The following is a 25,410-nucleotide window of genomic DNA, read 5'->3' as shown; positions in this document are numbered from 1 at the left end:
AAAGGGTCTTTCTCTCACCAAGATGAAAGTCAGAGTGAGGAAAGAAGGAGGGGTTTTCATCATTTGGGAAAAGTAAAAGTTCTAAACCAATGAAAAGTGTTAATTTTAGATCACATGACCTAGTATTACATCATTAGGAAACCAAAAGTGAAATGAACCAATGAAAAGTGTTATTACCGAGTCACATGACCTGCTGTGTTTACGTTTCGCGCTTTGCTCCGCTTTCCGGTCCGCTTCCGGGTCCGCTAACTTGGCGCGTCAAATGACGTATTACGCGACAACGCAAAACGTCATGCTAACGTAACAGTTACGCTAAAGGAACGTTTACCGGTTCGCGGACCGAGTCGCGGCTTTAAATTGAGCTAACTGGAAGCTGACCGGTTCGCGGACTGGGAGCAAAACAAAAAAAAAAAAAAATGTTAAAATTGTATCAAAAACATGTAAAATATATTTTGAGATTTAAAGAAGAATACATTTTACAGCTACAGATATTAGCTTTTAAAAAAACAATGAAATTCACTGAAAAAACCATAGGTTATATACCATATATAGTTAGGAATTAGCATTTACAAAACCTTGAAAATTCACTGAAAAAAACATAGGTTATAGACCATATATAGTTAGGAATTAGCATTTACAAAACCTTATTTTACTCACACAAAACCATTGAAATTCCATATATAGTTAGTTGCACTAACTATATATCGCGCACCCGCAATCCACTGATGATGATGTCACATATTACATCATTCATGACATGGTCAGTGACATCACTGATGACATCACTGATGACATCTCAAATGACATCACTGATGACATCTCAAATGACATCACTGATGACATCACTGATGACATCTCAAATGACATCACTGATCACATCACTGATGATATCATTCATGTGATAATACGATGAACCTCTTCAGACTCTAATATAACCTTAGATACAATCAGTGTAAACAGACACTCACAGACTGTCACTCATCCACACCTAGTCAGTCATGCAAAGAATCAATCACACCTCCATTTCCTCAACTATACAGTTATACAAACTTTACTTATTCCAATATATACTAACACATATTTACTCTCTTATACAATCCCTGATACAAGTTCACAATGATCCATACAGCCACTCACACATTCACTGGCTCTTATGCACAGTTATTTATATATGTCAACTCTCACATGTACTGTGTTTTACATATGTACTTACTTTGACATGTAGCACTGAGATATCCATTCACTCACCAATACACTCATGCACACAGTCAACCGCCCATACAGCTGTTTCCACATGCACTTTTGAAACCATACATCTAGTGAATCAACTGCTCACACATCTATGCACAGAGTCATACACCTCCCAGCCACCCACACACACACTCAGTCTCCCATACAAATACTTGGGCAAGCAATCAATAACCCATATAGGTACTCATATAGCTACTGATCAACACATGCAGCAGTTTACAGAACAACAGACATAATGATGCACAAATTAAGACAGTTTAGTCACTAACCCATGCACTCAGTGAGACACATTTAATCACTCACTCATACAGTCAGTCATGCACCTACTAAATCCTTCATCCAGACACTTATACATCCACTCATTCTTCAATATGTAAGACATATTTTAACTTTACAGAAACATACAGAAACATACAGCTGTATGGGTGGTTGACTGTGTGCATGAGTGTATTGGTGAGTGATTGGATATCTCAATGCTACATGTCAAAGTAAGTACATATGTAAAACACAGTACATGCGAGAGTTGACATATATAAATTACTGTGTTTAAGAGCCAGTGAATGTGTGAGTGGCTGCATGGATCATTGAAAACTTGTATCAGTGATTGTATAAGAGAGTAAATATGTGTTAGAATATGTTTGAATAAGTAAGGTGTGTATAACTGTATAGTTGAGGAATTGGAGGTGTGATTGATTCTTTGCATGACATTCTAGGTGTATGACTAACTCCATGGATGAGTGACAATCTGTGAGTGTCTGTTTTCACTGAGTGTATCTAAGGTTATATCAGAGTCTGTAGAGGTTCATCGTATTATCACATGAATGATGTCATCAGTGATGTCATTTGAGTTGTCATCAGTGATGTCATCAGTGATGTCACTGACCATGTCATGAATGATGTAATATGTGACATCATCAGCAGTGGATTGCGGGTGCGCGATATATAGTTAGCGCATCTAACTATATATGGAATTTCAATGGTTTTATGCGAGTAAAATAAGGTTTTGTAAATGCAAATTCCTAACTATATATGTTCTATAACCAATGGTTTTTTCATTGAATTTTCAAGGTTTTGTAAATGCAAATTCCTAACTATATATGGACTATAACCTATGGTTTTTTCTGTGAATTTCAATGGTTTTTTAATAGCAAATATCAAAAGCTGTCAAATGTCAAGTACGTGATAGGTAAAAACGTTTTCGTGTTTATGCACGCTGATGTGCTTTGAACGCTGCCCCCCCCTCCCCTCTTTTCTCTTAGTAGTACTCTCTCTTTGCAGATAGTGAACGTTAGTTAACGCAGACCTTTACCCCCGTTGTAATCCGTCGTACCTGCTTGTCTCTCCATTTGATTGATTGTTATCCAAGCATTTACTGTTTTAGAATTGGTTCTCTTTGGATCATTCTCTATTTACAAACAAGCACAAAGTCGCAATACTCTGTTTAGTCTTTGCAGATAGTGAAAAATCGTGTAAAAAAATAAAAGTAATCGAGCAAAATCAGTAGACCACTAATTCGATCTCTTTTTGACCTCGGTAAAATACAAACATTAGGAACAACCCTTCATGAGAAATACGAAAATAGTGAAATGAACTGAGCTCCACACCATGAGGGCTGCAAGACAGCTCGACTCCGCCACCCACCCCGCCCAAAATAACGACAAACCCTATGCAAATATTATAAATATAGACAACACACCAGCAAAGAAACAGGGTAAAACATTTTATTAAATAACTATTTACATAACTATTTTATACTTTTTGTTGCCCGATCCAGCTAGCTCAATCGATCGAGCATGAAACTCATGCACTGATAGCAAGCGTTGAGAGTTTGTAGAACGATGGCTTCAGATTTTCTACATACGGTGTATTGGCGCGAACTGGGAGGGGGCGTTTGGATCCTGCCCCTTCCCCAAATAAGATTTTCATACGTGAGTGTTCGCTCATGCTTTTGGTCCCTGAGTTGCTTCGATGTCACTGCCTTACACAAATGGCATAAGTCCTGGATGTTGAGTGCCATACTTCAGAGTTCTAAGCAGCGCTTGTAACACTGTTTAAACCTTATTTGCACCTGCTGCAGCTTCACTATTCAAAGTAAGTGGGGTCCGTTTGTGGACCTGACTGCATTGGAAAACAATGTGATACGGTGCCTCCCTAAACCGCTTGACGGAGGCCCCCGAGGGGCGGTGAGATGGCGCGGACTGAGAGGGGGCGCTTGGCTCCTGCCCCCTCCCCAAGTCGTGTTGCCCTGGTGTGGCCTGAGATCGCCCCCGACATAGGCGGCCGGCTCCCGGGGTCCGGCGGAATTTTTTGCCTTTTGATGACTCTTCCATTCTGGACCTTGTCCCACAATCCGTTTGACCTGAAGACACGCTGTAGTGGGGCGCCCCTTTACCGTTTTAGTTGCCATTCCGCCCGCTTTTGGTACTCTGTGCCTCTTCCGCCATTCAGCTGTTTACCGCCCGCTCTTGCGACTACAGCGTCTCGCTAACCATGTAGTTGAGTTGCTCCCGCTCTTAAGATTTAACCGAACTTTTTGGACTGCTGAAAGCGGTTGTATTCCGACCGCTGGTTGGTGGAGACATTTTGACTATATTCTGGACCTGTGTTGTCGCGTAATGCGTCATATGACGCGCCGCGTTAGTGCACCCGGAAGTGCTCCGGTGCGCAAGGCGCAGCATCCCGGAAACGATCCAGAGCACGCCGCGCAGCGCGTAACGTAAGCATAACAGGTCATGTGACTTGTTAATAAAACTTTTCATTGGTTCATTTTACTTTTGTTTTCCTAATGATGTAAGACTAGGTCATGTGACCTAAAAATAACACTTTTCATTGGATTAAATTTTTTTTTTCCCAAACGATGAAAGCCCCACCTTGTTTCTGGATGTTTCAGACTGAAGCTGGCATCACCATGAGAGCACCACCATCTCGTAGCTCCGTCGTGGCCATTCCGCAAGCAATCATGGCAGCCGCTCCCCACCGGAAGCCTGCGGGAGTCGAGGTCCCCCAAGACTTTTGTAGAATCTTCAAGGCTGAGGGGACGCTTTCGAGAATGGGACCCAAGCCCTGGCAGACAAGCGTCCGAGTTCCAAAGTGTCCCAGGGCCATTTTACTGGACAGGCCCAAATCCGAAGAGCCGGCCGCCATTTTAAGAGTCCTGTGGCAGCCGCCTATCGCTGAACCGCAAGAGTGGGAGCAACTCAACTACATGGTGAGCGAGACGCTGTAGCCGTAAGAGCGGGCGGTAAACAGCTGAATGGCGGAAAAGGCACAGTGTAGCAAAAGCGGGCGGAATGGCAACTGAAACGATAAAGGTGCGCCCCACTACAGCAGACGAGCCTCCGCCATGTGCTTCACAACTGCATACGTATCTCGTGATATCAAGGTTGGACAACCAGTACACAACAAGCAGTTACGAGTCCCATTTACACCGGCGCCATTTTGGGCGCGGCCGGGCAGGTCCAGGATCTAGTCAAACATAACAAATGAGGCTGACGTCTCGGAAGCAGTTGACGCACAGCAGGACATAGCAAATAAACATGAAGTCTCTAAAGCTGTTAACTCACTGCAGGACAAAACAAGTGAACCTGAAACCTCTGGAATAATAATCGCTCAAAAGAACAACACACAAAACTCTGTAGAGCCTGAAGAAAGAAAAACAGAACGGCACTGTAGTTTCAGACACACTTAACACTAATGACTAAACAAAGATATTGTCTGTTTATGAAGCAGTTATCATATAAACAGAATTGACAAAGAAGTGTGCAGACGCCAATGCTATTAAGAAACACAAGGAAATCCCTAACGCATCAGCATTCTCGGAAGAGGTTGACACAGATAACATCTTAAGGAACAAAGAAAGACAAAATAAGGATGAGGAAGTTATCACTTTAGTTTTTTCATCAGCTAGCGACAGCAAGAAACACATTGTAATGGAGATTAGAGAGGCTACGGATGGATAAATAAATTATCAAAAGAAATGGCTACTCCCCCCTTTAGCAGATTAGCTAAATCTTTGCGTAATTTGGACATTAAAGTTATATTATTGTTGTTGTTGTTGTTGTTATGGTTATAGTTCTGGTTAATTTCAGCAAGAAACACATTGTAATGGAGAATAGAGAGGCTACGGATGGGTGAATAAATTATCAAAAGAAATGGCGACTCCCCCCTTTAGCACATTAGCTAAATGTTTGCGTAATTTAAGCATAAAAGTTATATTATTGTTGTTGTTGTTGTTATCGTTATAGTTCTGGTTAATTTCCATTCAGAGTGTCCTACACAGCACCAGTCTAGGTAAACACTACTTTATGTAAAACTTGCACTTAGTTGGTCACCATGGGGTTTAAAGAAGGGATGGTTCTTCACCTGGGTGCCGTCCACAACTCAGCACGTTGTGCTGCCTTGGGACTATTCGCACAAAAGACAGCTTCGGACCATTGTTGTTTTTTTTTGTCAAAAAATGTTTAAATATATTTACAGTTTTTGTTACGTTCGTTATATTTAAAAGTTAATAAAGTTTTATAATCCTACTTTTTTGGAGTACTATATATTATTAAAAAATCGGGTGAATGGGGCCTTGAATCGGGTTATTGTCATGTGTGGGCTTTGCAAGTGTACTGCTACAGTATCGGACATTTCAAACTCAAATGCACGTTCTTTTTCTTACCTTTCCGAAGCATGGAGCGCAATAGCAGGCAGAGAAAGGGTGATGCAAGTGTTGAACACTGCCTGGCCTGGCAAGTTGCTGGCAGTGCCCCCCCCCCCCCGCCCGCTCCTGAAAGAGGGCACACACACACCGCCGCCCCGAGTACTTCACAGATCTTTAAAAGACCATGCGCTTGTTCATGAGGCTTAAATGGTTTATCACCCCTTCTAGAACTCCTGCATCGACCCTCTGACGTTTCCTGGAAGAATTAGCACGTAACACAATACCAAGCCCTGTCAGCTGAAACCCCCGAGGAATCGTGGGGCATATTATCAAGGGGGTTTTATTCCGCTTTTTTGGCTTTAAAAGCCAAGAAAGCGGAGATAAAATTATCTCCCTCTTACCAAGCTGTCGCTAACACCAGTTAGTGACAGCTAAAAGGAGATAGCGACCATCTTGGGCACCGCTTTGCATGTCAGTGATATCTATCACTAATGACATGCAAAGTGGGCGTGCCAAGATGTTAGCGACTGGAAACAGTCCCTTACATCGCTATCTACTATTACCAAATTTTGGAGATATTCGCGCTAAGCGCGAATATCTCCACAAGCTAACACCTGCCCTGAGCAGTTCTTAGCCATGTTATCCAATTGGAGGTGGATAACATGGCTAAGAGCATTTGCTGGATAATGCTTGAATATCGCTGACTTTTCAGCGATATTCATGCATTGCGGCCGTTTTTAATCACATTTGCGAGCAGTTCTTAGCCATGTTATCCAATGGGAGGTAGATAACATAGCTAAGAGCATTTGCTGGATAATGCATGAATATCGCTGACTTTTCAGCGATATTCATGCATTGCGGCCGTTTTTTTTCGCATTTGCGAGCAGTTCTTAGCCATGTTATCCAATGGGAGGTGGATAACATGGCTCAGAGCATTTGCTGGATAATGCATGAATATCGCTGACTTTTCAGCGATATTCATGCATTGCGGCTGTTTTTTATCGCATTTGCGATAAACCTTGCTAATAGCAAGGTTTATCTGCGATAAAAATCGCCGATGTGCGGCGATAATTTTTGTCTCTAAACAAGTTAGAAACATAAATTATCGCTAGTTGTTGGTAATATGCCCCCGGGTTTTTGCTTGCAGGAATCGGGAGGCGGGAGACTAGCACTGAAATCAGTAGTCTCACGCCTGAATCGGGAGGGTTGGCATGTCTGGATTCTCTACAGCTAGAGCCATAAACTACATCCGCAGGGCTAGGTGATAGCCTGGGACTGGCCTGGCATCTAAAATGGCTGCCGTGCACGACAAAATTGTGGCATTGGAAAAAAGGCAAGATGGCGCAGACAATGTTTATCAATAAGGATTCATTTATAACAAAATATTTTATCGCACTGACAAATTGGTGGTCAACACTTCCTGATTTCCTTCGAATCGAACGTTAACAGACGTCACGCAGCAAAAAAAAAAAAAAAGCTCACGCACAGCCGCTGGAAGACATATATCAACATATATGAGCCTCCTCAGCCACCCTCAGAAAACATAAGGGATTAGGATACGTCTCCCGCACCCCCTTATACCTAGTAATTTAATTAAAACGAAGCACAAAATGGTCTCCCGCACCCCCTTATACCTAGTAATTTAATTAAAACGAAGCACAAAATGGCGAATTCCCGTTTCGCTACCAGTTTGCGGCCCAGTACCGTGAAAAATATATATTTTTTTATTTTCCCCACGGGACCCTTTAAAAACCCCAACAACATTCCTAGGGGGTCAAGAGGGGTATACCTTGCCCCCTTTCATTAAATTCCCCCTTAGTTTTTCACCTCTTCTTCTCTCTCGATCCTACCGAGAGATAAGATGGCGGCCGCTCCGGACTGTTTAGAATGTTGACAGACACCGGGGAGCCAATCAGCTTCGCATCGCAAAGTTCCGTTTCGCGAAAAGTAAGCGGACCGGAGCGCAGCCCGGAGCGCTGTTACAGATATATATCTTGTTTTGAACGTTAATTTCTCAAAATCCACTGGAGCACATATATTGAGACCTAGCAAAGTCACATCGGGCTAACAGTCCCTACAATTTTGCCAAGTTTCGTGCAAATCCATTCAGCCGTTCGAGCTAAAAGTGAGACCAAAGGCCCTATGGAAATTAACATGGGAAAAACGCGTTTTGGGACCCCCCTTTTTTCTCAGCCCCCCCTTGACGAAACCCCCCCAAATTTTTGGGGGCTGCTCAGAAACAAAACGTGCCATTTTCCTGAAAATTTCAGCCGATTCCGCCCACAAACGCCAAAGTTATTAGACATAGAATTTTCAAAAGTTCCATAGACAAATAATCCTAACTATATATACCTACTGGCGACAGCCAGTAGGTAATATATATATATATATATATATATATATTTCCTACGAGTTTCCAGAGTTCAAAAAGCAATCCAAAGGAGCCAACTCGGAAAAGAAGAATAAAGCCACCAGATAAGCGCGTTTTTCCAAATTCAGTGCAGTTTATTGTGAGTATGCAGCCCACCAGTCGTCATGACGCGTTTCGCCTCAGCCGAGGCTTGATCACATGTCATGCAAGGAAAATAGGAGGTGACATATATAGTTAGAGTGGTCATGTGACCAGTGCAAAATCAAACTTTCTTAAAGTCACAGTAGCAATCCACGAGGTAATGGCATCTAAAATGGCTGCCGTGCACGACAAAATTGTGGCATTGGAAAAAAGGCAAGATGGCGCAGACAATGTTTATCAATAAGGATTCATTTATAACAAAATATTTTATCGCACTGACAAATTGGTGGTCAACACTTCCTGATTTCCTTCGAATCGAACGTTAACAGACGTCACGCAGCAAAAAAAAAAAAAAAAGCTCACGCACAGCCGCTGGAAGACATATATCAACATATATGAGCCTCCTCAGCCACCCTCAGAAAACATAAGGGATTAGGATACGTCTCCCGCACCCCCTTATACCTAGTAATTTAATTAAAACGAAGCACAAAATGGTCTCCCGCACCCCCTTATACCTAGTAATTTAATTAAAACGAAGCACAAAATGGCGAATTCCCGTTTCGCTACCAGTTTGCGGCCCAGTACCGTGAAAAATATATATTTTTTTATTTTCCCCACGGGACCCTTTAAAAACCCCAACAACATTCCTAGGGGGTCAAGAGGGGTATACCTTGCCCCCTTTCATTAAATTCCCCCTTAGTTTTTCACCTCTTCTTCTCTCTCGATCCTACCGAGAGATAAGATGGCGGCCGCTCCGGACTGTTTAGAATGTTGACAGACACCGGGGAGCCAATCAGCTTCGCATCGCAAAGTTCCGTTTCGCGAAAAGTAAGCGGACCGGAGCGCAGCCCGGAGCGCTGTTACAGATATATATCTTGTTTTGAACGTTAATTTCTCAAAATCCACTGGAGCACATATATTGAGACCTAGCAAAGTCACATCGGGCTAACAGTCCCTACAATTTTGCCAAGTTTCGTGCAAATCCATTCAGCCGTTCGAGCTAAAAGTGAGACCAAAGGCCCTATGGAAATTAACATGGGAAAAACGCGTTTTGGGACCCCCCTTTTTTCTCAGCCCCCCCTTGACGAAACCCCCCCAAATTTTTGGGGGCTGCTCAGAAACAAAACGTGCCATTTTCCTGAAAATTTCAGCCGATTCCGCCCACAAACGCCAAAGTTATTAGACATAGAATTTTCAAAAGTTCCATAGACAAATAATCCTAACTATATATACCTACTGGCGACAGCCAGTAGGTAATATATATATATATATATATATATATATATATATATATATATTCACAGAAAAAACCATAGGTTTTAGGCCATATATAGTTAGGGATTTGCATTTACAAAACCTTATTTTACTCGCATAAAACCATTGAAATTCGCATATATAGTTAGATGCGCTAACAGGGCAGCAGGATTGGCTGAACTCCCACCAATGGGAGCGCTAAGATTTGTTTAAAGGGGGAATAGGCGATGACACTTTCAGCAGCAGCATCTGAAGAAGACAGAGCGTCGAAATGCATCATGCCATGCTGAAATTCTGTGAATAAAGGCTTCCACAGAATCCCCTCTGTGTCCCTGGACTTCTTTGAAAGCAAGGTGGTCTTTTCGTGATAATTATCGTGCCTGCCAGTAGCGCGATTACAGGGACCCACCCATCCAGCGTCCTGGCAATTCCTGGCAACTCGGACTGTGCATCAAGTTATTGATATCGCCAGGACCGCCTCAAAAATGGAACAGATCAGCGGCCGCTGCAACCAGACAGCCCGTGACTACATGGGGAGGCGAGTATGACTTCACCTCGCCTCAGGCACGATCTGCTCTCGCTGTTGAGGCGGGGCGTAGGGGACCTGAGGAAGCCTGCAACACGGTGAATAATTGTTTCTACCTGCCACTACACGGCCCCCCTTTGTGAAGCATTCATCAGCCTTCAGATCAGTTACATTGTCATCCGGCTGCAGCACTCACCTGAACAATGGACGCTGGGAATTGTAGTAGTACATCAAACTACTTTCCCTACAGGGCAGCAGGATTGGCTGAACTCCCACCAATGGGAGCGCTAAGATTTGTTTAAAGGGGGAACAGGCGATGATACTTTCAGCAGCAGCATCTGAAGAAGACAGAGCGTCGAAATGCATCATGCCATGCTGAAATTCTGTGAATAAAGGCTTCCACAGGATCCCCTCTGTGTCCCTGGACTTCTTTAAAAGCAAGGTGGTCTTTTCGTGATAATTATCGCGCCTGCCAGTAGCGCGATTACAGGGACCCGCCCATCCAGCGTCCTGGCAATTCCTGGCAACTCGGACTGTGCATCAAGTTATTGATATCGCCAGGACCGCCTCAAAAATGGAACAGATCAGCGGCCGCTGCAACCAGACAGCCCGTGACTACATGGGGAGGCGAGTATGACTTCACCTCGCCTCAGGCACGATCTGCTCTCGCTGTTGAGGCGGGGCGTAGGGGACCTGAGGAAGCCTGCAACACGGTGAATAATTGTTTCTACCTGCCACTACACGGCCCCCCTTTGTGAAGCATTCATCAGCCTTCAGATCAGTTACATTATCATCCGGCTGCAGCACTCACCTGAACAATGGACGCTGGGAATTGTAGTAGTACATCAAACTACTTTCCCTACAGGGCAGCAGGATTGGCTGAACTCCCACCAATGGGAGCGCTAAGATTTGTTTAAAGGGGGAACAGGCAATGACACTTTCAGCAGCAGCATCTGAAGAAGACAGAGCGTCGAAATGCATCATGCCATGCTGAAATTCTGTGAATAAAGGCTTCCACAGAATCCCCTCTGTGTCCCTGGACTTCTTTGAAAGCAAGGTGGTCTTTTCGTGATAATTATCGCGCCTGCCAGTAGCGCGATTACAGGGACCCGCCCATCCAGCGTCCTGGCAATTCCTGGCAACTCGGACTGTGCATCAAGTTATTGATATCGCCAGGACCGCCTCAAAAATGGAACAGATCAGTGGCCGCTGCAACCAGACAGCCCGTGACTACATGGGGAGGCGAGTATGACTTCACCTCGCCTCAGGCACGATCTGCTCTCGCTGTTGAGGCGGGGCGTAGGGGACCTGAGGAAGCCTGCAACACGGTGAATAATTGTTTCTACCTGCCACTACACGGCCCCCCTTTGTGAAGCATTCATCAGCCTTCAGATCAGTTACATTATCATCCGGCTGCAGCACTCACCTGAACAATGGACGCTGGGAATTGTAGTAGTACATCAAACTACTTTCCCTACAGGGCAGCAGGATTGGCTGAACTCCCACCAATGGGAGCGCTAAGATTTGTTTAAAGGGGGAACAGGCGATGACACTTTCAGCAGCAGCATCTGAAGAAGACAGAGCGTCGAAATGCATCATGCCATGCTGAAATTCTGTGAATAAATGCTTCCACAGGATCCCCTCTGTGTCCCTGGACTTCTTTGAAAGCAAGGTGGTCTTTTCGTGATAATTATCGCGCCTGCCAGTAGCGCGATTACAGGGACCCGCCCATCCAGCGTCCTGGCAATTCCTGGCAACTCGGACTGTGCATCAAGTTATTGATATCGCCAGGACCGCCTCAAAAATGGAACAGATCAGCGGCCGCTGCAACCAGACAGCCCGTGACTACATGGGGAGGCGAGTATGACTTCACCTCGCCTCAGGCACGATCTGCTCTCGCTGTTGAGGCGGGGCGTAGGGGACCTGAGGAAGCCTGCAACACGGTGAATAATTGTTTCTACCTGCCACTACACGGCCCCCCTTTGTGAAGCATTCATCAGCCTTCAGATCAGTTACATTATCATCCGGCTGCAGCACTCACCTGAACAATGGACGCTGGGAATTGTAGTAGTACATCAAACTACTTTCCCTACAGGGCAGCAGGATTCGCTGAACTCCCACCAATGGGAGCGCTAAGATTTGTTTAAAGGGGGAATAGGCGATGACACTTTCAGCAGCAGCATCTGAAGAAGACAGAGCGTCGAAATGCATCATGCCATGCTGAAATTCTGTGAATAAAGGCTTCCACAGAATCCCCTCTGTGTCCCTGGACTTCTTTGAAAGCAAGGTGGTCTTTTCGTGATAATTATCGCGCCTGCCAGTAGCGCGATTACAGGGACCCGCCCATCCAGCGTCCTGGCAATTCCTCGCAACTCGGACTGTGCATCAAGTTATTGATATCGCCAGGACCGCCTCAAAAATGGAACAGATCAGCGGCCGCTGCAACCAGACAGCCCGTGACTACATAGGGAGGCGAGTATGACTTCACCTCGCCTCAGGCACGATCTGCTCTCTCTGTTGAGGCGGGGCGTAGGGGACCTGAGGAAGCCTGCAACACGGTGAATAATTGTTTCTACCTGCCACTACATGGCCCCCCTTTGTGAAGCATTCATCAGCCTTCAGATCAGTTACATTATCATCCGGCTGCAGCACTCACCTGAACAATGGACGCTGGGAATTGTTGTAGTACATCAAACTACTTTCCCTACAGGGCAGCAGGATTGGCTGAACTCCCACCAATGGGAGCGCTAAGATTTGTTTAAAGGGGGAACAGGCAATGACACTTTCAGCAGCAGCATCTGAAGAAGACAGAGCGTCGAAATGCATCATGCCATGCTGAAATTCTGTGAATAAAGGCTTCCACAGAATCCCCTCTGTGTCCCTGGACTTCTTTGAAAGCAAGGTGGTCTTTTCGTGATAATTATCGTGCCTGCCAGTAGCGCGATTACAGGGACCCACCCATCCAGCGTCCTGGCAATTCCTGGCAACTCGGACTGTGCATCAAGTTATTGATATCGCCAGGACCGCCTCAAAAATGGAACAGATCAGCGGCCGCTGCAACCAGACAGCCCGTGACTACATGGGGAGGCGAGTATGACTTCACCTCGCCTCAGGCACGATCTGCTCTCGCTGTTGAGGCGGGGCGTAGGGGACCTGAGGAAGCCTGCAACACGGTGAATAATTGTTTCTACCTGCCACTACACGGCCCCCCTTTGTGAAGCATTCATCAGCCTTCAGATCAGTTACATTGTCATCCGGCTGCAGCACTCACCTGAACAATGGACGCTGGGAATTGTAGTAGTACATCAAACTACTTTCCCTACAGGGCAGCAGGATTGGCTGAACTCCCACCAATGGGAGCGCTAAGATTTGTTTAAAGGGGGAACAGGCGATGATACTTTCAGCAGCAGCATCTGAAGAAGACAGAGCGTCGAAATGCATCATGCCATGCTGAAATTCTGTGAATAAAGGCTTCCACAGGATCCCCTCTGTGTCCCTGGACTTCTTTGAAAGCAAGGTGGTCTTTTCGTGATAATTATCGCGCCTGCCAGTAGCGCGATTACAGGGACCTGCCCATCCAGCGTCCTGGCAATTCCTGGCAACTCGGACTGTGCATCAAGTTATTGATATCGCCAGGACCGCCTCAAAAATGGAACAGATCAGCGGCCGCTGCAACCAGACAGCCCGTGACTACATGGGGAGGCGAGTATGACTTCACCTCGCCTCAGGCACGATCTGCTCTCGCTGTTGAGGCGGGGCGTAGGGGACCTGAGGAAGCCTGCAACACGGTGAATAATTGTTTCTACCTGCCACTACACGGCCCCCCTTTGTGAAGCATTCATCAGCCTTCAGATCAGTTACATTATCATCCGGCTGCAGCACTCACCTGAACAATGGACGCTGGGAATTGTAGTAGTACATCAAACTACTTTCCCTACAGGGCAGCAGGATTGGCTGAACTCCCACCAATGGGAGCGCTAAGATTTGTTTAAAGGGGGAACAGGCAATGACACTTTCAGCAGCAGCATCTGAAGAAGACAGAGCGTCGAAATGCATCATGCCATGCTGAAATTCTGTGAATAAAGGCTTCCACAGAATCCCCTCTGTGTCCCTGGACTTCTTTGAAAGCAAGGTGGTCTTTTCGTGATAATTATCGCGCCTGCCAGTAGCGCGATTACAGGGACCCGCCCATCCAGCGTCCTGGCAATTCCTGGCAACTCGGACTGTGCATCAAGTTATTGATATCGCCAGGACCGCCTCAAAAATGGAACAGATCAGCGGCCGCTGCAACCAGACAGCCCGTGACTACATGGGGAGGCGAGTATGACTTCACCTCGCCTCAGGCACGATCTGCTCTCGCTGTTGAGGCGGGGCGTAGGGGACCTGAGGAAGCCTGCAACACGGTGAATAATTGTTTCTACCTGCCACTACACGGCCCCCCTTTGTGAAGCATTCATCAGCCTTCAGATCAGTTACATTATCATCCGGCTGCAGCACTCACCTTAACAATGGACGCTGGGAATTGTAGTAGTACATCAAACTACTTTCCCTACAGGGCAGCAGGATTGGCTGAACTCCCACCAATGGGAGCGCTAAGATTTGTTTAAAGGGGGAACAGGCGATGACACTTTCAGCAGCAGCATCTGAAGAAGACAGAGCGTCGAAATGCATCATGCCATGCTGAAATTCTGTGAATAAAGGCTTCCACAGGATCCCCTCTGTGTCCCTGGACTTCTTTGAAAGCAAGGTGGTCTTTTCGTGATAATTATCGCGCCTGCCAGTAGCGCGATTACAGGGACCCGCCCATCCAGCGTCCTGGCAATTCCTGGCAACTCGGACTGTGCATCAAGTTATTGATATCGCCAGGACCGCCTCAAAAATGGAACAGATCAGCGGCCGCTGCAACCAGACAGCCCGTGACTACATGGGGAGGCGAGTATGACTTCACCTCGCCTCAGGCACGATCTGCTCTCGCTGTTGAGGCGGGGCGTAGGGGACCTGAGGAAGCCTGCAACACGGTGAATAATTGTTTCTACCTGCCACTACACGGCCCCCCTTTGTGAAGCATTCATCAGCCTTCAGATCAGTTACATTATCATCCGGCTGCAGCACTCACCTGAACAATGGACGCTGGGAATTGTAGTAGTACATCAAACTACTTTCCCTACAGGGCAGCAGGATTCGCTGTACTCCCACCAATGGGAGCGCTAAGATTTGTTTAAAGGGGGAATAGGCGATGACACTTTCAGCAGCAGCATCTGAAGAAGACAGAGCGTCGAAATGCATCATGCCATGCTGAAATTCTGTGAATAAAGGCTTCCACAGAATCCCCTCTGTGTCCCTGGACTTCTTTGAAAGCAAGGTGGTCTTTTCGTGATAATTATCGCGCCTGCCAGTAGCGCGATTACAGGGACCCGCCCATCCAGCGTCCTGGCAATTCCTGGCAACTCAGACTGTGCATCAAGTTATTGATATCGCCAGGACCGCCTCAAAAATGGAACAGATCAGCGGCCGCTGCAACCAGACAGCCCGTGACTACATGGGGAGGCGAGTATGACTTCACCTCGCCTCAGGCACGATCTGCTCTCGCTGTTGAGGCGGGGCGTAGGGGACCTGAGGAAGCCTGCAACACGGTGAATAATTGTTTCTACCTGCCACTACACGGCCCCCCTTTGTGAAGCATTCATCAGCCTTCAGATCAGTTACATTATCATCCGGCTGCAGCACTCACCTGAACAATGGACGCTGGGAATTGTAGTAGTACATCAAACTACTTTCCCTACAGGGCAGCAGGATTGGCTGAACTCCCACCAATGGGAGCGCTAAGATTTGTTTAAAGGGGGAACAGGCGATGACACTTTCAGCAGCAGCATCTGAAGAAGACAGAGCGTCGAAATGCATCATGCCATGATGAATATCTGTGAATAAAGGCTTCCACAGAATCCCCTCTGTGTCCCTGGACTTCTTTGAAAGCAAGGTGGTCTTTTCGTGATAATTATCGCGCCTGCCAGTAGCGCGATTACAGGGACCCGCCCATCCAGTGTCCTGGCAATTCCTGGCAACTCGGACTGTGCATCAAGTTATTGATATCGCCAGGACCGCCTCAAAAATGGAACAGATCAGCGGCCGCTGCAACCAGACAGCCCGTGACTACATGAGGAGGCGAGTATGACTTCACCTCGCCTCAGGCACGATCTGCTCTCGCTGTTGAGGCGGGGCGTAGCGGACCTGAGGAAGCCTGCAACACGGTGAATAATTGTTTCTACCTGCCACTACAAGGCCCCCCTTTGTGAAGCATTCATCAGCCTTCAGATCAGTTACATTATCATCCGGCTGCAGCACTCACCTGAACAATGGACGCTGGGAATTGTAGTAGTACATCAAACTACTTTCCCTACAGGGCAGCAGGATTGGCTGAACTCCCACCAATGGGAGCGCTAAGATTTGTTTAAAGGGGGAACAGGCGATGACACTTTCAGCAGCAGCATCTGAAGAAGACAGAGCGTCGAAATGCATCATGCCATGCTGAATATCTGTGAATAAAGGCTTCCACAGAATCCCCTCTGTGTCCCTGGACTTCTTTGAAAGCAAGGTGGTCTTTTCGTGATAATTATCGCGCCTGCCAGTAGCGCGATTACAGGGACCCGCCCATCCAGCGTCCTGGCAATTCCTGGCAACTCGGACTGTGCATCATGTTATTGATATCGCCAGGTCTGCCTCAAAAATGGAACAGATCAGCGGCCGCTGCAACCAGACAGCCCGTGACTACATGGGGAGGCGAGTATGACTTCACCTCGCCTCAGGCACGATCTGCTCTCGCTGTTGAGGTGGGGCGTAGGGGACCTGAGGAAGCCTGCAACACGGTAAATAATTGTTTCTACCTGCCACTACACGGCCCCCCTTTGTGAAGCATTCATGAGCCTTCAGATCAGTTACATTATCATCCGGCTGCAGCACTCACCTGAACAATGGACGCTGGGAATTGTAGTAGTACATCAAACTACTTTCCCTACAGGGCAGCAGGATTGGCTGAACTCCCACCAATGGGAGCGCTAAGATTTGTTTAAAGGGGGAACAGGCGATGACACTTTCAGCAGCAGCATCTGAAGAAGACAGAGCGTCGAAATGCATCATGCCATGCTGAAATTCTGTGAATAAAGGCTTCCACAGAATCCCCTCTGTGTCCCTGGACTTCTTTAAAAGCAAGGTGGTCTTTTCGTGATATATATATATATATATATATATTCAATGAAAAAACCATTGGTTATAGAACATATATAGTTAGGAATTTGCATTTACAAAACCTTATTTTACTCGCATAAAACCATTGAAATTCCATATATAGTTAGATGCGCTAACTATATATCGCGCACCCGCAATCCACTGCTGATGATGTCACATATTACATCATTCATGACATGGTCAGTGACATCACTGATGACATCACTGATGACAACTCAAATGACATCACTGATGACAACATCCAGTGACTGTATGTTTCTGTAAAGTTAAAATATGTCTTACATATTGAAGAATTAGTGGATGTATAAATGTCTGGATGAAGGATTTAGTAGGTGCATGACTGATTGTATGATGGAGTGATTAAATGTGTCTCACTGAGTGCATGGGTTAGTGATTAAACTGTATTAATTTGTGCATCATTATGTCTGTTGTTCTGTAAACTGCTGCATGTGTTGATCAGTAGCTATATGAGTAACTATATGGGTTATTGATTGGTTGCCCAAGTATTTGTATGGGAGACTGAGTATGTGTGTGAGTGGCTGGGAGGTGTGTGACTCTGTGCATAGATGTGTGAACAGCTGATTCACTAGATGTATGGGTTCAAAACTGCATGTGGAAACAGCTGTATGGGTGGTTGACTGTGTGCATGAGTGTATTGGTGAGTGATTGGATATCTCAATGCTACATGTCAAAGTAAGTACATATGTAAAACACAGTACATGCGAGAGTTAACATATATAAATTACTGTGTTTAAGAGCCAGTGAATGTGTGAGTGGCTGCATGGATCATTGAAAACTTGTATCAGTGATTGTATAAGAGAGTAAATATGTGTTAGAATATGTTTGAATAAGTAAGGTCTGTATAACTGTATAGTTGAGGAATTGGAGGTGTGATTGATTCTTTGCATGACTGTCTAGGTGTATGAGTAACTCCATGGATGAGTGACAATCTGTGAGTGTCTGTTTTCACTGAGTGTATCTAAGGTTATATCAGAGTCTGTAGAGGTTCATCGTATTAACACATGAATGATGTCATCTGTGATGTTGTCAGTGATGTCATTTGAGTTGTCATCAGTGATGTCATCAGTGATGTCACTGACCATGTCATGAATGATGTAATATGTGACATCATCAGCAGTGGATTGCGGGTGCGCGATATATAGTTAGCGCATCTAACTATATATGGAATTTCAATGGTTTTATGCGAGTAAAATAAGGTTTTGTAAATGCAAATTCCTAACTATATATGTTCTATAACCAATGGTTTTTTCATTGAATTTTCAAGGTTTTGTAAATGCAAATTCCTAACTATATATGGACTATAACCTATGGTTTTTTCTGTGAATTTCAATGGGTTTTTAATAGCAAATATCAAAAGCTGTCAAATGTCAAGTACGTGATAGGTAAAAACGTTTTCGTGTTTATGCACACTGATGTGCTTTGAACGCTGCCCCCCCCCCACTCCCCTCTTTTCTCTTAGTAGTACTCTCTCTTTGCAGATAGTGAACGTTATTTAACGCAGACCTTTACCCCCGTTGTAATCCGTCGTACCTGCTTGTCTCTCCATTTGATTGATTGTTATCCAAGCATTTACTGTTTTAGAATTGGTTCTCTTTGGATCATTCTCTATTTACCAACAAGCACAAAGTCGCAATACTCTGTTTAGTCTTTGCAGATAGTGAAAATCGTGTAAAAAAATAAAAGTAATCGAGCAAAATCAGTAGACCACTAATTCGATCTCTTTTTGACCTCGGTAAAATACAAACATTAGGAACAACCCTTCATGAGAAATACGAAAATAGTGAAATGAACTGAGCTCCACACCATGAGGGCTGCAAGACAGCTCGACTCCGCCACCCACCCCGCCCAAAATAACGACAAACCCTATGCAAATATTATAAATATAGACAACACACCAGCAAAGAAACAGGGTAAAACATTTTATTAAATAACTATTTACATAACTATTTTATACTTTTTGTTGCCCGATCCGGCTAGCTCAATCGATCGAGCATGAAACTCATGCACTGATAGCAAGCGTTGAGAGTTTGTAGAACGATGGCTTCAGATTTTCTACATACGGTGTAGTGGCGCGAACTGGGAGGGGGCGTTTGGATCCTGCCCCTTCCCCAAATAAGATTTTCATACGTGAGTGTTCGTTCATGCTTTTGGTCCCTGAGTTGCTTCGATGTCACTGCCTTACACAAATGGCATAAGTCCTGGATGTTGAGTGCCATACTTCAGAGTTCTAAGCAGCGCTTGTAACACTGTTTAAACCTTATTTGCACCTGCTGCAGCTTCACTATTCAAAGTAAGTGGGGTCCGTTTGTGGACCTGACTGCATTGGAAAACAATGTGATACGGTGCCTCCCTAAACCGCTTGACGGAGGCCCCCGAGGGGCGGTGAGATGGCGCGGACTGAGAGGGGGCGCTTGGCTCCTGCCCACTCCCCAAGTCGTGTTGCCCTGGTGTGGCCTGAGATCGCACCCGACATAGGCGGCCGGCTCCCGGGGTCCGGCGGAATTTTTTGCCTTTTGATGACTCTTCCATTCTGGACCTTGTCCCACAATCCGTTTGACCTGAAGACACGCTGTAGTGGGGCGCACCTTTACCGTTTTAGTTGCCATTCCGCCCGCTTTTGGTACTCTGTGCCTCTTCCGCCATTCAGCTGTTTACCGCCCGCTCTTGCGACTACAGCGTCTCGCTCACCATGTAGTTGAGTTGCTCCCGCTCTTAAGATTTAACCGAACTTTTTGGACTGCTGAAAGCGGTTGTATTCCGACCGCTGGTTGGTGGAGACATTTTGACTATATTCTGGACCTGTGTTGTCGCGTAATGCGTCATATGACGCGCCGCGTTAGCGCACCCGGAAGTGCTCCGGTGCGCAAGGCGCAGCTTCCCGGAAACGATCCAGAGCGCGCCGCGCAGCGCGTAACGTAAGCATAACAGGTCATGTGACTTGTTAATAAAACTTTTCATTGCATCATTTTACTTTTGTTTTCCTAATGATGTAAGACTAGGTCATGTGACCTAAAAATAACACTTTTCATTGGATTAAAACATTTTTTTTCCCAAACGATGAAAGCCCCACCTTGTTTCTGGATGTTTCAGACTGAAGCTGGTGTCACCATGAGAGCACCACCATCTCGTAGCTCCGTCGTGGCCATTCCGCAAGCAATCATGGCAGCCGCTCCCCACCGGAAGCCTGCGGGAGTCGAGGTCCCCCAAGACTTTTGTGGAATCTTCAAGGCTGAGGGGACGCTTTCGAGAATGGGACCCAAGCCCTGGCAGACAAGCGTCCGAGTTCCAAAGTGTCCCAGGGCCATTTTACTGGACCAGGCCCAAATCCGAAGAGCCGGCCGCCATTTTAAGAGTCCTGTGGCAGCCGCCTATCGCTGCACCGCAAGAGTGGGAGCAACTCAACTACATGGTGAGCGAGACGCTGTAGCCGTAAGAGCGGGCGGTAAACAGCTGAATGGCGGAAAAGGCACAGTGTAGCAAAAGCGGGCGGAATGGCAACTGAAACGATAAAGGGGCACCCCACTACAGCAGACGAGCCTCCGCCATGTGCTTCACAACTGCATACGTATCTCGTGATATCAAGGTTGGACAACCAGTACACAACAAGCAGTTACGAGTCCCATTTACACCGGAGCCATTTTGGGCGCGGCCGGGCAGGTCCAGGATCTAGTCAAACATAACAAATGAGGCTGATGTCTCGGAAGCAGTTGACGCACAGCAGGACATAGCAAATAAACATGAAGTCTCTAAAGCTGTTAACTCACTGCAGGAGAAAACAAGTGAACCTGAAACCTCTGGAATAATTGTCGCTCAAAAGAACAACACACAAAACTCTGTAGAGCCTGAAGAAAGAAAAACAGAACGGCACTGTAGTTTCAGACACACTTAACACTAATGACTAAACAAAGATATCGTCTGTTTATGAAGCAGTTATCATATAAACAGAATTGACAAAGAAGTGTGCAGACGCCAATGCTATTAAGAAACACAAGGAAATCCCTAACGCATCGACATTCTCGGAAGAGGTTGACACAGATAACATCTTAAGGAACAAAGAAAGACAAAATAAGGATGAGGAAGTTATCACTTTAGTTTTTTCATCAGCTAGCGACAGCAAGAAACACATTGTAATGGAGATTAGAGAGGCTACGGATGGATAAATAAATTATCAAAAGAAATGGCTACTCCCCCCTTTAGCAGATTAGCTAAATCTTTGCGTAATTTGGACATTAAAGTTATATTATTGTTGTTGTTGTTGTTATGGTTATAGTTCTGGTTAATTTCAGCAAGAAACACATTGTAATGGAGAATAGAGAGGCTACGGATGGGTGAATAAATTATCAAAAGAAATGGCGACTCCCCCCTTTAGCACATTAGCTAAATGTTTGCGTAATTTAAGCATAAAAGTTATATTATTGTTGTTGTTGTTGTTATCGTTATAGTTCTGGTTAATTTCCATTCAGAGTGTCCTACACAGCACCACTCTAGGTAAACACTACTTTATGTAAAACCTGCACTTAGTTGGTCACCATGGGGTTTAAAGAAGGGATGGTTCTTCACCTGGGTGCCGTCCACAACTCAGCACGTTGTGCTGCCTTGGGACTATTCGCACAAAAGACAGCTTCGGACCATTGTTGTTTTTTTTGTCAAAAAATGTTTAAATATATTTACAGTTTTTGTTACGTTCGTTATATTTAAAAGTTAATAAAGTTTTATAATCCTACTTTTTTGGAGTACTATATATTATTAAAAAATCGGGTGAATGGGGCCTTGAATCGGGTTATTGTCATGTGTGGGCTTTGCAAATGTACTGCTACAGGATCGGACATTTCAAACTCAAATGCACGTTCTTTTTCTTACCTTTCCGAAGCATGGAGCGCAATAGCAGGCAGAGAAAGGGTGATGCAAGTGTTGAACACTGCCTGGCCTGGCAAGTTGCTGGCAGTGCCCCCCCCCCCCCGCCCGCTCCTGAAAGAGGGCACACACACACCGCCGCCCCGAGTACTTCACAGATCTTTAAAAGACCATGCGCTTGTTCATGAGGCTTAAATGGTTTATCACCCCTTCTAGAACTCCTGCATCGACCCTCTGACGTTTCCTGGGAGAATTAGCACGTAACACAATACCAAGCCCTGTCAGCTGAAACCCCCGAGGAATTGTGGGGCATATTATCAAGGGGGTTTAATTCCGCTTTTTTGGCTTTAAAAGCCAAGAAAGCGGAGATAAAATTATCTCCCTATTACCAAGCTGTCGCTAACACCAGTTAGTGACAGCTAAAAGGAGATAGCGACCATCTTGGGCCCCGCTTTGCATGTCAGTGATATCTATCACTAATGACATGCAAAGTGGGCGTGCCAAGATGTTAGCGACTGGAAACAGTCCCTTACATCGCTATCTACTATTACCAAATTTTGGTAATAGTGCGAATATCTCCACAAGCTAACACCTGCCCTGAGCAGTTCTTAGCCATGTTATCCAATTGGAGGTGGATAACATGGCTAAGAGCATTTGCTGGATAATGCTTAAATATCGCGGTTGGACTCACTTTTAGCTCGAACGGCTGAATGGATTTGCACGAAACTTGGCAAAATTGTAGGGACTGTTAGCCCGATGTGCCTTTGCTAGGTCTCAATATATGTGCTTCAGTGGATTTTGAGAAATTAACGTTTAAATCAAGATATATATCTGTAACAGCGCTCCGGGCAGCGATCCGGTCCGCTTACTTTTCGCTTATCGGAACTTTGCGCGCAGAAAGCTGATTGGCTCTCCGGTGTCTGTCAACATTCTAAACAGTCCGGAGCGGCCGCCATCTTGTCTCTCGGTAGGATCGAGAGAGAAGAAGAGGTGAAAAACGAAAGGGGAATTTAATGAAAGGGGCAAGGTATCCCCCTCTTGACCCCCTAGGAATGTTGTTGGGGTTATTAAAGGGTCCCGTGGGGAAAATAAAAAAAAAATGATTTTTCACGGTAGAAGCGCTTCACGGGCCGCGAACTGGGCCGCAAACTGGTAGCGAAACGGGAATTCGCCATTTTGTGCTTCGTTAATTAAATTATTAGGTATAAGGGGGTGCGGGAGACGTATCCTAATCCCCTATGTTTCCTGAGGGTGGCTGAGGAGGCTGATATATGTTGATACATCTCTTCCAGCGGCTGTGCATGAGCTTTTTTTTTTTTTGCTGCGTGACAGTCCGGAGCGGCCGCCATCTTGTCTCTCGGTAGGATCGAGAGAGAAGAAGAGGTGAAAAACGAAAGGGGAATTTAATGAAAGGGGGCAAGGTATCCCCCTCTTGACCCCCTAGGAATGTTGTTGGGGTTATTAAAGGGTCCCGTGGGGAAAATAAAAAAAAAATGATTTTTCACGGTAGAAGCGCTTCACGGGCCGCGAACTGGGCCGCAAACTGGTAGCGAAACGGGAATTCGCCATTTTGTGCTTCGTTAATTAAATTACTAGGTATAAGTGGGTGCGGGAGACGTATCCTAATCCCCTATGTTTCCTGAGGGTGGCTGAGGAGGCTGATATATGTTGATACATCTCTTCCAGCGGCTGCGCCATCTTGCCTTTTTTCCAATGCCACAATTTTGTCGTGCACGGCAGCCATTTTAGATGCCAGGCTGGTCCCAGGCTATCACCTACCCCTGCGGATGTAGTTTATGGCCCCAGCTGTAGAGAATTCAGACATGCCAACCCTCCCGATTCAGGCGTGTGACTACTGATTTCAGTGCTAGTCTCCCGCCTCCCGATTTCTGCAAGCAAAAACACGGGGGCATATTACGAACAACTAGCGATAATTTTTGTCTCTAACTTGTTTAGAGACAAAAATTATCGCCGCACATCAGCGATTTTTATCGCAGATAAACCTTGCTATTATCGCAGAAAAGTCAGCGATATTCATGTATTATCGAGCAAATGCTCTTAGCCATGTTATCCACCTCCCATTGGATAACATGGCTAAGAACTGCTCAGGGCAGGTGTTAGATTTTGGAGATATTCGCGCTTAGCGCGAATATCTCCAAAAGTTGGATACATCTCTTCCAGCGGCTGCGCCATCTTGCCTTTTTTCCAATGCCACAATTTTGTCGTGCACGGCAGCCATTTTAGATGCCAGGCTGGTCCCAGGCTATCACCTACCCCTGCGGATGTAGTTTATGGCCCCAGCTGTAGAGAATTCAGACATGCCAACCCTCCCGATTCAGGCGTGTGACTACTGATTTCAGTGCTAGTCTCCCGCCTCCCGATTTCTGCAAGCAAAAACACGGGGGCATATTACGAACAACTAGCGATAATTTTTGTCTCTAACTTGTTTAGAGACAAAAATTATCGCCGCACATCGGCGATTTTTATCGCAGATAAACCTTGCTATTATCGCAGAAAAGTCAGCGATATTCATGTATTATCGAGCAAATGCTCTTAGCCATGTTATCCACCTCCCATTGGATAACATGGCTAAGAACTGCTCAGGGCAGGTGTTAGATTTTGGAGATATTCGCGCTTAGCGCGAATATCTCCAAAAGTTGGTAATAGAAGGTAGCGATGTTAGGGACTGTTTCCAGTCGCTAACATCTTGGCACGCCACTTAGCATATCATTAGTGATAAGTATCACTGACATGCAAAGCGGGGCCCAAGATGGTCGCTATCTCCTTTTAGCTGTCACTAACTGGTGTTAGCGACAGCTTGGTAATAGGGAGATAATTTTATCTCCGCTTTCAAGGCTTTTAAAGCCAAAAAAGCGGAGATAAACCCCCTTGATAATATGCCCCACGATTCCTTGGGGGTTTCAGCTGACAGGGCTTGGTATTGTGTTACATGGTAATTTTTCCAGGAAACGTCAGAGGGTCGATGCAGGGGTTCTAGAAGAGGTGATAAACCATTTAAGCCTCATGAACAAGCGCATGGTCTTTTAAAGATTTGTGCGGCGGTGTGTGTGTGTGCCCTCTTTCAGGAGCGGGCGGGGGGGCACT

This window comes from Lissotriton vulgaris, chromosome 2_1 (genome assembly GCF_964263255.1).
Source record: "Lissotriton vulgaris chromosome 2_1, aLisVul1.2, whole genome shotgun sequence".
NCBI lineage: Eukaryota > Metazoa > Chordata > Amphibia > Caudata > Salamandridae > Lissotriton > Lissotriton vulgaris.
The sequence above is the reverse complement of the archived record's forward strand: the minus strand, read 5'-3'. Positions refer to the sequence as shown.